The sequence below is a fragment of the Dasypus novemcinctus genome, chromosome 8, assembly GCF_030445035.2.
Source record: "Dasypus novemcinctus isolate mDasNov1 chromosome 8, mDasNov1.1.hap2, whole genome shotgun sequence".
NCBI lineage: Eukaryota > Metazoa > Chordata > Mammalia > Cingulata > Dasypodidae > Dasypus > Dasypus novemcinctus.
In genome coordinates, this window is record NC_080680.1 from 4,365,546 (window position 1) to 4,380,744 (window position 15,199).

The 15,199-nt window shown below is 41.3% G+C and overlaps 1 long non-coding RNA gene across 1 annotated transcript; it reads left to right on the top strand.

The window, feature by feature from the left end:
* The first annotated feature begins 13,273 nt into the window (after nt 1-13,273).
* Nucleotides 13,274-14,906, top strand: LOC131279593 (uncharacterized). Its single transcript, XR_009186991.1, has 2 exons — nt 13,274-13,528; nt 13,967-14,906. It is a non-coding gene; the product is annotated as an uncharacterized lncRNA (long non-coding RNA).
* Nucleotides 14,907-15,199: the final 293 nt, after the last annotated feature.

The following is a 15,199-nucleotide window of genomic DNA, read 5'->3' on the forward strand; positions in this document are numbered from 1 at the left end:
AGTCCATGACGATGCTTTATGTTCAGATGGGGCAGTTCCCTGTTCTGGGGATTCTTTCCCTTGTGAACCAGATGATTTTGTTCACATTCCAAAAAAAAAGGTTCACCTTATTAGATAAAGAAAGGAAAAGAGAAGACTATCATTTAGATTGAGCAGGCACAGGAAACTGATGAAGACACATTGTCCCTTTATCAGAGAGTAGAAGTGGGTAGCAAGAAGGCATGGCAAATGGTTTCTTCGTTGTTATTCTATTTTAATCTTTCTCTGGTGAAACAAGGACAACTGTTATCTAAAATGTCTGAGGGGCAATTAAATGAGATGGAAAAACTGTGAGCCAGGGCCCTAGGGTTATCAGGGAAGCAGTAGTTCCCTAGGAAAGACTGAAGAGGTGCCTGTTCAAGGGCTGAGGATTTGCGGCGTGGGAACTGTGGAAGGCAGCAAAGAGGAACCAGCTAGGAATGTTGATTTCAGGGTATGGGCTGCGAACTCCAGCTGGATTGCAGGTTAGCTGAGAGGTAGTCAAATTGTTAGCCGTTCAAGGTCTCTAGCTTTGCCAACTACCTTGGGGTGGGGACAGAAATCAAGATAAGGAGCTGGATGTTTGCTGAAATGATTTCACTCTTCTTCATTCCCTGTTTTATTAAAGAAGCCTATTGTTGATGGACTGACAAGACTTCTTTCATGAGAGCAGAGATCAAGCTGGGGTGGAGGTGAGGTGTAATTTGCAATACAAACTTACTTTTCCCTCTCAACCAAGTGATTTTGGATTCGTGTTGGGAGATGAAAGCTGTTTGTTATCCTGCTTCTTTTCTCTTAGGTTGAACATTTTTTAATCCACCCAAATGCTGAGGCTTCAACCTGTTCTTGAGGTCCAGAATGTCCACTATATTTAAAAGCTTAGACTAACAAGCTGGGTACTAAGAGGAAAAAAAGGAATAGCAGAATTAATTCCTGGAATTTCAAAAGGCCAAATGGGCAGTGAGAGGCAAATGAACGCTAAATCATTGATATGCTAGAAAACCTTTCATTATGACAATATGTACCTTTATTTTAATTTTTTTCTTTAATAATCAGGTTTTGAAATCTGACGATACCAAATATCAGGTTTAGCACTTATTAGCAGGGTGACTTTGGGCAAGTTACTTAACTTTTCTGAATCTCCAGTCTGGAAAATTAGGGAGAACAATCCTACTTGATATTTTTCATGAATTAAAATGAGATGATAATTGTTAATTTTCTTATACCATCCCTTCCCAATAGATGTTCAATAAATATCTACTATTGTTATTACTTTAAAAATGTCCATTAAGTAAGAGTTTTGCTGGCCAAAACTTATCACTAAAATTACTCAGTTGCAATCTCTTCTGAGACCTTTTCTAGGTCATTTCAGGAATTTGACACATATTAAAGTATATAATGTTAATATCGATAAAACTTATTTAGAAATAAATGAGTAATGTAGTCATGTGATAATCAACTCCTACTAATCCTTCCAAACCCAGCCCACTTGGCATCTCTTAGCAGTTTTCTCTGACCTTCTAGATCCTTCATTCTAATTCATTGTAGAATTTATGGCTATTCCTTTTTCACCCCATCATAATTTATATACATATCTTTTTTCATTGTTGGAACTTATCATAATGTATTGTAATCATCTTTGATTCTAAACTGTGTCCTCATTTTCCAGTGTCTGGCATGTAGTAATTGTTCAATAATTGATTGTTAGTTGGCTTGAATTATTTTTCCTGCAATTTCCAGAATTAAAAATTCTTTATAAAGGAATATATACTACATAAACTTTAATAGAGATACTCTTTTCATTTATTCTTTTGTCAAGTTCTCCTTTAAGTGCCCTCGTCTTGCCTTACCTTGTTCACCTTGCTTTTCCTAGGAGTCTGGGCGAACTTCTCTGCTTTCTGTCAAAGGTGAATGTCCTTCTATGACAGGCTAAGCAATATAGGATGGTGACTTTGAAATTATCTTTTGACTATGAAACCACTTCCAAAATGTCTGTTATATCTGCTATCATTACCATAGTCCAAATATGTAAGTAAGTGATACCAAACAGAGATGTTCTTCTTTTGCATGATTCATTTAATTGAAACAGCTCTTTACAGCGGAAGTGTGTTCCCTAATCAGTGGACTTTCTCTAGTACTTTATTTGAAAAATTATATTACTTGCTGTGTGAAAAAAACAAATTTTTTTGTCTTTATTTTTTTAATATTACATTCAAAAAATATGAGGTCCCCATAACCCCCACCGCCCTCACCTCACTCCTCCCGCCATAACAACAATCTTCTCCGTCATCATGAGACATTCATTGCATTTGGTGAATACGTCTCTGAGCACTACTGCACCTCATGGTCAATGGTCCACACCATAGCCCACACTCTCCCACATTCCACCCAGTGGGCCATGGGAGGACATGCAGTGTCCGGTAACTGTCCCTGCAGCATCACCCAGGACAACTCCAAGTCCTGAAAACACTTCCACATCACATCTCTTCCTCCCGTTCCCTACCCCCAGCAGCCACCATGGCCACTTTCTCCACACCAATGCCACATTTTCTTCAATTACTAATCACAATAGTTCATGAATGGAAAATCAGTAAGTCCACTCTAATCCATACTCTATTCTTCCATCCTGTGGACCTTGGAATGGTTGTGTCCACTCCACATCTATATCAAGAGGGGGCTTAGATTCCACATGGATGCTGGATGCTGTTCTCCTGCTTTCAGTTGTAGGCACTCTTGGCTCCATGGTGTGGTGGTTGACCTTCTTCAACTCCATATTAGCTGAGTGAGGTAAGTCCAATAAACCAGAGTGTAGGAGCTGAAGTCTATTAAGGCTCAGGGCCTGGCCACCACATGGTCAGTCCAGAGATTCAGGTCCCCTGGGTATATATTAAACCCCAGCACCAACTACAGTTCCAGTAAAAGTAACAGGAGAGGCTTGTGAACAAAGATCACATCTGAGTCCAGCTCCATCACAAAGAAACACAAACTCCAAAGTAGGGCTAATTGACATGGCACTGAACTCCATCTGCCATGACCGTAGAACCTGTGGGTCTCTGTAGCCCTCAGAAGAACCAATACCCGGGGTTGTTTCTACTTTATCTGTCTCTGGGACTCTGCTGAGATGTGCATAAGGTCAGCCCCTCTGATAACCTCCCGGCTCTTTTTGTAGACTCAGCCATACAAACTCATTTGTCCTTTCCATTTCCCCCTTGATTCAGGTCAAAAAGCATTTTTAACTCCTGGTATTATATGTAGATTGAGATATTCTGCTGGTCTGAGTTGACCCTTTTATTCAAGGTCATTTTCTAGTTACATCATCAACTGGTACTTGGTAGTAATCCCTTAGGACCAGGGAGGCTCATCCTCAAGAGTTATGTCCCATGCTGGGGGGAAGGCAACACATTTACATGCTGAGTTTGGCTTCGAGACTGGCCACATTTGAGCAACACGGAGGCTCTCAGGAGGTAACTCTTAGGCACCCTGCAGCATGTGATTTTTCTTTTTTAGCCTTTTAATATAATGGATTATATTGATTTTCAAATGTTGAATCAGCCTTGCACACCTGGAAAAATCCCACTTGGTTACAGTCTATATTTATTGGATAGTATTGGGTTTGTTTTGCTAATATTTTGCATCTAAGTTCATGAGAGCTATTGGTCTGTAGTTTCTTTTTATGGTACTGTCATCACTGTTGATACAATAATTTAGTACTGATATTGTTCTGGTAGAGGGTAATTCCAGTCTCACAAAATGATTTTGGAAGTGTTCCCTCTTCTTCAATTTTTTGGGAGAGATTGTGTAAAATTAGTATTAATTTTTCTTTAAATGTTTGGTAGAATTCTTCAATGAAGTCATCTGGACTTGGAAGTGTCTTTTTAGGGAGAGTTTAAATGACAAATTCAATTTCTTTAGTAGTTATTAGACTAGTCAGGCTATTTCTTCTTGATTGAATTTTAGTAGTTTGTGGTTTTTGAGAAATTGAACAAATTTATTCAAAGTTGTTGAATTTATGAGCTTAACGTTTTCATAGAATTTCCCTATTATCCTTTTCATGGCTTCAGGATCAATGTTTCCTTCCTAATATTGGTATTTTGTGTCTTCTTTCTTTATGTTTATCAGTCTTGTTCAAAGTATATTAATATTTTTTACACTTTTTGAAGAAACTTTTTTTGTTTCTTTATCTCTGTTATTTCATTTGTATAGATTCTATTGTTACATCTTCAAGTTCACTACCCCATAGTACAGTGATGTCTAGTTTGTCTTTAATCCTGCCAGTATATATATTTTTATCTTAGACATTGTAGTTTTCATCTGTAAAAGTTTGGCTTGGGCTTTCTTTTTATTTTCTCCATGTCTCTACATAAATTTTTGGGTATGGGAAATACAGTTATAATGATTCTTTTAATTTCCTTGTCCTCTGATTCTAGCATCTGTATTACTTCTGGATCCAGTTAAAATAGATTGATTTTTTTCTCTTCATTTTGTGTTATGCTTTCTTGTTTTTTGCTTGACTGGTACTTTTTACTGGAAACCAGATATTGTGGATTTTACTTATTTCAATGCTGGAGATTTGTTTTGTTATAAATATTCTTAAACTTTGTTGTCAGGTGCAGTTAAATTACTTGGAAACAGTTGATCCTTTCAGGACTTCCTTTTTAAAAAATTATTTTCTTTTTTTTTAAGATACATAGATCACACAAAATGTTACATTAAAAAATATAAGGTACCCATATACCCCACTCCCCACACCCACCCCCACTCCTCCCACATCAACAGCCTCTTTCATCAGTGTGGCACATTCATTGCATTTGATGAACGCACTTTGGAGCACTGCTACACAGCATAGATTATAGTTTACATTGTAGTTTACACTTTCCCTGAGTCCATTCAGTGGGTTATGGCAGGATATATAATGTCCAGCATCTGTACATGCAATATCATTCAGGACAACTCCAAGTCCTGAAAATGCCCCCATATTACACCTCTCCTTCCTTCTCCCTGCCCTCAGCAATTCCCATGGCCACTGTCTCCACATCAATGATACAATTTCTTCCATTGCTAGTGTCACAATAATTCTATAGTAGAATACCAGTAAATCCACTCTAATCCATATTTTATTCCTCCATCCTGAGGATCCTGGGATGGCAATGTCCACTCCACCTCTAAATTGAAAGGGGGCTTAGATCTCACATGGCTGATGGATGGGATTCTCCTGCTTGCAGTTATAGACTCTCTCAGTTCCCTGGTGTGGTATTTGACCATCTCACCTCCCTGTTAGCTGACCTCAGTAAGTCCAACGAACCAGAGAGTAAGTGTTACAACTCTGCTGAGGCTCATGGCCCAGCTGACACACAGACACTCCAGAGATTCAAGCTTTCTGAGCATACACCAATCCCAGCACCAACCACAGGTTCAGTAAAAGTGACAGAAGAGGCATGTGTAGAGAGGTCTCATCTGAGTCTAACTCCATCACACTCAGGAGCACAACACCCAAAGTAGGGCTCACTGGCAAGGCACTGAACTCCAGAGCCATCTCCTATGAACATAGAACCTGTGTGTCTCTGTAGCCCTCAGGAGAGCCAGTACCTGGGGTTTTATCTACTTTGGCTGTATCTGGGATCCTGCTGAGATGTGCATGAGCACGACCCCTCTGATTACCTCCTGGGTCATTTTGAAGTCTCTTAGCCATATAAACTCATTTGTCTTTACCATTTCCCCCTTTTATTCAAGGCCTTTTTCTAGTTGCATCACCAGCTGATGCTTGGTAGTAATCCCTCGGCACCAGGGAGGTTCATCCCCAGGAGTCATGTTCCACACTGGGGGGAAATTAATGCAGAAATCTTTATGCACGTCTGGAACAATTCCCTAATTATTCCTTTCTACTGATGCAAGAGCCTTATTATAGAGAAGTAATGTGGTTCTCCAGGCTAGCTGATAGGAGTAGGTACAATTTCTGGCCCTCTGTGTCCAGTACTGTTCTCTCTAATACTTTGGACATTTCTTTCCCTGGCCTCAGTTTTCTCACGGGCAGACACTGTTCATTCTCTGCAGAATACTAGAGAGGATCCCTCTGCTCTCTGCAGAGATCCCTTTCTGTGCAGCTCTCTTGTTTTCCCTGAGCTGGAGGCATCTTAGTGTCCCAGATTTCCAACATTGTCTTTTCAACATAGCAAGTCTTTTGGGTTCTACTTGAGTTCTCCTTCTCTGTGCTTCAGTCTAGAAGCTTTCACAAGTTAGTAAGATAGGGACAGGCATAGGGTGTTTTCATGTCCTTGGTTGCTCAAACAAATATCTTGTAATGGGTTGGCTTAAACAATTGGAATTTATTAGCTCACAGTTTTGAGGCTAGGAAAAAGTCCAAATCAAGGCATCATCAAGGTGATGCTTTTTTCCTGAAGACTGGCATTCTGAGGCTGATTATAGGTGATCCTCGGTCCTGGGCTCCTCTGTCACATGGCAATGCACATGGTGGCCTCCCTGGCCTCTCCTTTCTTTTCTTGGTTCCATTGACCTTCAGCTTCTTGCTTCCCATGGCTTTCTCTCCAGCTGTCAGAATTTCATTCTTTTTACAAAGGACTCCATTATTAGGAATAAAACCCATCCTGATTGAATTGGGCACACCTTAACTAAAGTAACCTCACCAGAATGTCCTCTTACAATTGGTTCACATTCCCAGGAACTGATTAAGTTAAAGAGTATGTTTTTCTAGGGTACATAGTTCCAAACCACCACATAGGGCATGCCTCATTTGTTTTGGGTCTTTCAGGGATCACTGTCTTTTTAACCTGGGGTGTGATGTCTTGAAGAACCATTTTTTTAACATGTTTTAACCAATTTTATTATTGTTTCAAATGGGAAAGCAGGTCCAGTTATACTATCCTGGTCAGAAGTAGAAAGTGTTACCAATACTGTTTATTTTTAAATTAAAAAAACTTAGAATATGGTTGCCATAATTTTATAATTTTACCTTGATTTTTTAAAAAAAGATTTATTTATTTTTCTCCCCTCCCCTCCCACCCCAGTTGTCTGTTCTCTGTGTCTATTTGCTGCATCTTCTTTGTCCACTTCTGTTGTTGTCAGTGGGACAGGAATCTATGTTTCTTTTTGTTGCATCATCTTATTGTGTCATCTTGTTGTGTCACATCTCCGTGTGTGTGACACCATTCCTGGGCACGCTGCACTTTCTTTCGCACTGAGCAGTTCTCCTTACCGGGCACACTCCTTGCACGTGAGTCTCCCCTATGCGGGGGACACCCCTGAGTGGCACAGCACTCCTTGCACGCATCAGCACTGTGCAGCTCCACACGGATCAAGGAGGCTCGGGGTTTGAACCACGGACCTCCTATGTGGTAGACAGACGCCCTACTCACTGAGCCAAGTCTGCCACCTTGATTTTTTATTGATGTACAGTATATTTTCTTTTTATTTATTCTAACTTTTTATTGTAATAACAAATATACAAACTCAAAATTTCCCCTTTTAACCACTTTCAAGAGTACAATTCAGTAGTATTACCTTCACAATATCATGCTACTATCACCAATATTCATTTATCCTTCATTTAAAAAATATAAATTCAATCAAAATTTCTTTTACTCCAACTCTTTACTATGAAATGGATGTTCCATTTTAACAGAATTTCATTCTAAGAGAACTTTTTCCTTTTTCAATTAGCTTTTAGTGAAGAGGACCTCATAAATTTTGTGAGTCTTCAAATGTTTAGTATCTGAAACCATCTGATAAACTCTTTTCTTTTTTACTTGATTACTTTTTAAAATTCCAGAAGTTTGATAGAAGAAAAGTATAGACTCTGAGATCACAAAAGTTGTCCTTTTATTTATATATATATTTATAGCAGGAGCCCAGGGCTGGGACTTCCCTTCCTTAAATGAAACACAGCCCAAAGCATGTAGCCGCCGGCAGAACCTGGGCACCCACTAGTTAAAAAAAATAAGCCTCCTGGGAGAAAAGAATGTGCAGATGGTGCTGTAAACTCTAATGTTCTCAAGGCTGTGTTCTCCCTTCCCAGCCACAACCTCACCAAACACCCCATTTGTGAACTCTTGCATAGACACTGTTCTCATACCCTGTGGAATGACTTTGTTCTGAGGCCCCTTTCATTGCCCCATCTTTTCCCACCTCTTTGGGGAGCACTACTTTCATTCTTCTACCGCCCCCATCAAAGCGTAGGTAAGTCCCAATAAAGATCATATCTAACCCTCTGCCAGTGTGTCCTTTGGTCTTATGGCTGCCCTAACTCATGCCCTTCAAAGTTGCGTTGGAACAATATATGTAATTACGTATTACTGAGCAGTTTTTAAAATGTTTCTTCATGCTTATTTTGAACAGTTTCCCATTTCTGCTCATACATTGCTGCTGTTTTAATAGTGAAATTTCTATAATTATAAGAAAATAGCATACTATGAACCAAACATTGCTCTAATGTCCACTACTTATTAACTCACTGAAGAGTCACAGGCACCTTTAGACACTGATCCTGTTATCATCTCAAATTCAGAGGCTAAAGGAATAACTTGACCAGAGATATCCAGTTAGCAAATCCATGTCTAAATCATTGCCACACATCTCATATTTTGAAAGGCAGGTTGAAAGGGCAAGTTTTTAAGAGGAAGCAAAATATTTATCTCAAAACTAACTGAGGTATACCCCAAAACAGCAATCGTTGACTTTGTAGTTAGACCAATACTTTTTATCCCTTTTTCTTTTTTGAGGTTCCAGGGTCCTGATATGTGGGATTGAACCCAGGACCTCATATGAGGGAAGAGAAGTCAGTGCTCAACCACTGAGTTATACCAGTTTCCCCGGGTTGGATTTGTTTGTTGTTTGTTTTGTTTTTAGGAGGTACTGGGGATTGAACCTGGGACCTCATATGTGGGAAACAGGCGCTCAACCACTTGAGCTACATCCGCTCCTCTGGACAAATATTTTTAACATTTAATTCAACTAAGCTTTAATTACAAGAAAAATTTAGGCCTTCTTAAAGTAACATTTGACTATATTTTCGTGTAAGAATGAAACTTGCTTAAGAATGATATGCTTTAAGATCTATGTGTGCATCTTCTTGAGAGCATTCCGTGGTTCTGCCGACTTTTGGAAGATGAGCCAAATGAAAGGAAACCTGTGGAACTAGACACCAGAAGCATGCTTGGCACTTGGCAAATTGCCATCTGTTTGATATGTTGATACAAACAGGAAGTTAGTAAAAACAAATCATGTGAAGCAAACTAAATACTACTCCTGATATCATCATGAATTGATATTTAATGGTATTCCTGCTGAGGTGTTTACTGGAGAATATTAAAAACATACAAATTTGCATTGGTCATTCAAGGGAGTAATGGCTGGTACAGAACCCTTTCAACCACAAAAAGTGCACCTTGTTCTTTTCTACTTTGAAAAGTATTCTGACACAGCCTCACTCTAAAATGCTACAAAAAATTCTTTACATAAGAATGCAAAGAGGCCAAAGAGCCAACATTGAGCCACAGCTCTTCCTGGAACACTTAATATATTGAAAATATCCTTTGGGGACAAAGAAGAGTCTATTTAATCTACGAAGTGGAAATGCGTCAGTGCATATGGTGACAGCAAAGCAATTTTTAGCAATAATCATCAGTCCTTGAAAAAGTTCTTAACAGGATTCAGGTTTATTTTAATTAATGAATAATATGAATAATTTATTGAACTCACACTATATTATAGGCATTGGGCACTTTGCATAATTATTCTCTCATAATCCTCACAAATATCTGGAAAAGAGGTATAATTATGTTCATTATGAAAACGTGGCATCTGAGATTCACAGAGATTTTGTCTTGCTCTAGTAGATGAAGAGCTGATTTGCAAAGCTCTGGCTTTTAGTGTCTAACTCCAAAGGTCTCTCCATTCCCTGGAGTCACAGAATTCTCTAAATTTTAAGTGTAATAAAATATTTTACCACTTCAGCATTATTTTGTTTTCTCTCTTTGCCCTCTCCTTTGTTTTTTTTCTTACACCAGGGTAGTTTCCCTTAAGATGGAGGAGGCGAATTCCTCATTGTTCTCCTTCTTGTGTAACAAGACTTTCCTCTGTGATGGTCAATGCACTTCTTTAAGCCCCTGAGGCTCCCCTGCCAGCCAGCGGGAAGCATGCTGTGCGGAAGACCTGAAGAGCTGGTTGCTGAGGGAACTTGAGTTTCCTCCATCTGCTCCAGAACAATTTCTGCCTTCTTACACTGAGAAATTCAGACTTGCCACAAGGCTGTTCGGAGTGCCTAAATGTAGGCAAATCTAAAAGTTCTTCCAAATTCATCTCTACCAGTTCTTCGTTTTTAAGTTGGAATAGTGTTTCTTCATCCTTGAACCAGCCGAGTAGGAAGACATCCCAAGTTAGGATCCATAATTTTAAACCAGGCGTTTTATGACAGTCACGCTATCCGTGCCCTCTGGGAGAGGCATGTTTTAGCAATTCTTCCAAGCATCAACTTTCACACCAGACAAAACTGCCAAGTGAGAAAGTTCATCTTTGATGTTTAACTAAACCCTTTCTTGACTCTCTCCCACCCTACACTCTAAGACTTTGTTGTACTCTTGGCCTCTCGTTCTGTCAACTACTCACCTGCCCCAGTCCAGGCGCTCTCTCCTCTATCAGCTTTTGTCTTCACAAAAGCTGAAATCCGTGAGACCTTTTGTGCTAAACGTCAGTGCACCTCAGTGGTAGAAAATTGATTTGAGGAAATCTGAGATTGGTTTCTAGCCCTTCAAGTTGCACTCTGACCACCGACTCTTTCTAAGTATAAGATTAACCCAGACTTAGGGTAAGAGTGATCCACTTATATAAATGGAAGCATCTGAGTAAATGTTTCCTTGATATATGGGCAACCGTTTTTTTGTGAAGTATGTGTTTAAGGGCTCTGTGATATGATAAAATAGGAGATCAGGAAATCTTTATACAACTAACCTCAGTGAAGCAGATAATAAGTTGTTTATGGAATAGATCTTTATTATTATTCTCTCCTCTTCTAAAGTCCCCATTCCTCCCATTTAAGCAGTGATAATCATATGGGAAGAAATATTTGACTTGTTTACCATATATTTGCTTATTTTGGGACACATGGTAGTTTGGAAGGATTTTATTTTTAGACTAGGATGGTTGATTTCACAAAAAATTAAATGACATTTTAATAAAGAATATTTTTCTCTGTATTTGAGTTCAGATTTGTTCCCCAATTGGCCCTGAAAGGTAAGAACCATTTTACCAAATTATGAATGGATTTCAGAAGACTGTGAGAAATTTGAGCTCTATGAGAACTCTTCCTTTTTATTTCTGTGAAATAATTGGAAAGGAAGGTGGACTCAGGTGACTTTCAAAAGCTAAACTCAATAAAAAGTTCCACTTAAAACCATGATATTTAGTACAATTAATCTTACCTATTAATATAAATAGAAGAAATAATAAATTGAGTACAAAGCTCTGGTTTAATTTCAAGGAAGTGCAACTATTTCAACTTCCCAATTAAAAAAAAAATGCTGCAGATTCTTACACCAAGCTACCACTTTCTGTCAAATATCACATCAGAAACCTGATAATGCTAATGATAGATTAGCCTTTTATAGTGATCTAATCACGATGATCTACCACACAGTAGGCCCCTGGGGCCAGCATCCCCAGAGCTCCCTGGTTGGTGGGCTTGGTTTGGGGTCTGGGAGACTTTTCCTCTCAGAATTATTTCCCTACGCACTCCTGCTTCTGGGAGAGGCAGCTTTCCCGCTCTGTGACTTCAGTTCCCACCAGACAAGCCTCATCTGTGGCTGCTGCTATTCCAGATCCAAAGCGCTCGTTCTTCCTTTCACCCTCTGCTCGTGGGTGGGAATGGCTTCTGTTGCTAGTCTCTGGGTGCCACAGCACCCCTCATTGGTTCTCTTAACTTTTCTTTAAAGTTGCTTCATTTAAACCACCTGAGTGGTTGTATTCTTAATCTAATTAAATTACATTTCATTTCATAGAGAAGTATGATAGGAAAAAGAATGCTTCTGGTGGGGGCCAGCAGGCAGCCGAGACTCCTTGCTGCTCCCAACAAGAGGCCTCTGTCTCCCGCCTCCTACTGAGTCCAAAGTCCCTCTGCTAACTGGGCTGGATGACGGCCCACCCTGATCAGCTGGGTGCCCTAACCAGTCCCATCTCCACAGACCCTCTTTCCCCACGAGGTCCCATTCACAGGACTGGGCAATCATGATCCAAATTAAAATATGTAAATCTATAATTTGTGTTTGTTATTTAGGTAAAGTAAAGTGGAAAGAAGTTTCAACACTTCATTTACATTACAGAAAAGTGGAAAGAACGAGAGTGAAGCTACAACATATAACATGTAACTGTGGTATTTAACAATTCTTTCCTGAAACACCAGTGTTCTAGTCAGGTGTCTCAAATCTGTGACGTCATTTGCCCCTCAGTTCACAGTGTGGGGTGGTTGTAGCAGATCAGGCGATTTCTAGACCCGGGCTACTCTTAACTATGCAGAGTTCACTGCCCTGCTTATCACTGCACACGGCCTGTGCTGATTTTAATGAAAACTGAAGAATGCAGCACACCTATAGGACACAAAATTCACTTACATATACACACGCATGCCAAAGGACGAAAATGAATGAATGGAAGTAAGTTTTAATGTGGGGACCCCACAACAACTCATTACAAGCTTCCTGCCTTAGGCGGAAAGTGCTGATGCTCTTCGGTCTCAACATAAAATCCTGTAAATTCTTATATAAAACTTTGTCTATAAATTTAGCATATATGAACGATCTTGTCCTATCTGAACACACTTTGAGTACAGCAGTGCCTCTACAGGCAACACAGCAGCGATTCTGCTGCAGCGCCGCAAACCTGGTGGCTTAAAGCAACCCTGTGCGGCGACGGGCAGAAACACCGCGTTTCAAGGAGGGGCGCGTCCGACCCTGACCCGCGCCGAGTGCGGAGGCCCGCGCCGCGCCCCACGCGCTCCTGGGGAGGGCGCTCAGGGCTCGGGGCACGCGGGGAGGGCGCCTGGCGGGGAGGCCGCTGGGGCGCCGAGCCCCGCGATGCCCGCAGACCCGCGCACGCGCCTGCCCCTCGGGGACGCGCCTGCCCCTCGGGGACGCGCCTGCCCCTCGGGGACGCGCCTGCTCCTCGGGGACGCGCCTGCTCCTCGGGGACGCGCGCGCCGCGAGCCCGCAGCCCCGGGCAGGTGGGAGCGCGCCCCGTGCACGCGGGCGCTGGCGGCGGCTGGCGGCTGGTCCTGGGGGCCGGGGCGGAGCCTCGGGCAGTGGCTGCAGGTGGGCGGAGAGGCGGGGGTTCGCACCCCGACTGGGGGCTGCTTGGCGGTGAGCGAGGCGGAGAGGAGAGCTGGAGCCGAGGGGGCGCGCGGCGAGGGGGCGCAGGTGGAGCGCGAGCTTGGCCTCTCCCCGCAGCCCTGCTCGAGGTGCTGCAGCTTCTCCCTGCCCGGAACTGGGCCCCGGGGGAGTAGGAAACCCACGTGAGTACAGCAAATGATTAAAACTTGCCCTACTGGAAAACTGTGACAGCATTTTTACCTTTAGTGATATTTGCACCGGCATTGCAGAACATGCTTCTGACAATAAAGAACCTTAAACAAACAACAAAAAAACTACCGACGTACATTCCTAAAGATAACATGCTGTTTACAATGCACTTTCCTCTTGTGGTGTCTAATATATAGATAGAATGCATATTTTGAATTTTTAAATTCCGTCTATGTATATTTGAATATTCATTGAGAGAGGTCACGTTTCAGTGAAACCCCTGAAAATAGCCTCTTTATCAGGGATTAGTCTGCAAATGTTGTCATTTTATTCGCTTGGGGATTGCAGCTTTTTATAAGAATGAACTCTAATGGGGGAAATAACTGGCAGGCCTTACATCACACTGCATCACCTTTGATGTTACTTTACAGGTTTTCAGACGGTGGTTCCGGGAGCAGCTCTGAAGTTAAATAATTCCACTGCACTACGGAGACAGAGGACCTGCAGGCCGACCTGAGTTTAAGAACCCCAACTAAGAGCCCGCCCGTGCTACTCAGGGAAAGGCGCTTGGGATGCTCTCGACAGGGCTTCTTTTCCATTAATACAAAGTTTTCATTTAAAGGTTAAACTTAGGTAATCTTGAGATACTAACTTTGTATATTTTATACTTTGTCAGTGAGGGCCCTGTTTCTAGACTGGGGTGAGATTCTAATTGATGTTATTCAAGTTAATTCAAAAGAATTTACTTCACTCCTATTTTATCACACCTAAAAATGTTGACATTTTTGGTTTTGGTTGGATTGAAATCTCTATCGGGGAGACATCTCCAATTATTGAATAATTTTAACCCAGCCTTGGAATTAGAATTTTTTATATCCTTCTCCCTGTACAAAATTTAACAAAATTTTTCTTTCACTGGGGTCTCCCCACTTCCCTGGCCAGCCTTCTCCCACCAAGTTGTCTTAAAAGCAGTTTAAATAAATGCTAGTGTCCTTGTTTGGAAACTTGCACCGCAGCAGCAGTGGGGGTGGCTCTTGGTGATGCACCTGGGCGGTCATCAGGACGTCTGCCTCAGCTCGGTTTTCTCCCGCCTTGAAGGCTGAAGAGAAGGGGTGCCTGCTGCCGGGGCCAGTGTGGGTAAAGCCATCTTCAGTCAGCCCCAACTCGATCCCACCACGTGTTCGCCCCTCCTCGGTGTGACCTGCTGACCGCTTTGGTCAGATTTTGCACCGTGTTTCAGATACAATTTTAATGTGGCTTTGCGAGGATGCTTTGCAAATAAAATGTGGATATTTACATAGCATCAAAATTCTTGGGTCCTGAAATGGAGATTTATATTTTGCTTAAATAAATGAATGAATGAGAAATGAATTATTTGTCAAAAGACACCCTGAGGTAATTCAGCAATCAACTACTAAAGTAGGACAACAACAAAATAAGTCACTAGAGGCCATTCTTACTGTTCAGTCAACAGGATGTCAAGGAACTTTTCCTTGAGGGGAATAAAACAATCAAGACCGGGGTGTCCACTGGAACTCCCTTTCCTGTTACGTCCCTTACTTGTGATTACTCTTTATTGCTTAGGTTAGTTGTATTGACAGTTGTTTGCTTGGAATCCCATAGAAGGACTAAGAAGCTGGCAAGTTAAGCTCTTCTCTTTTACA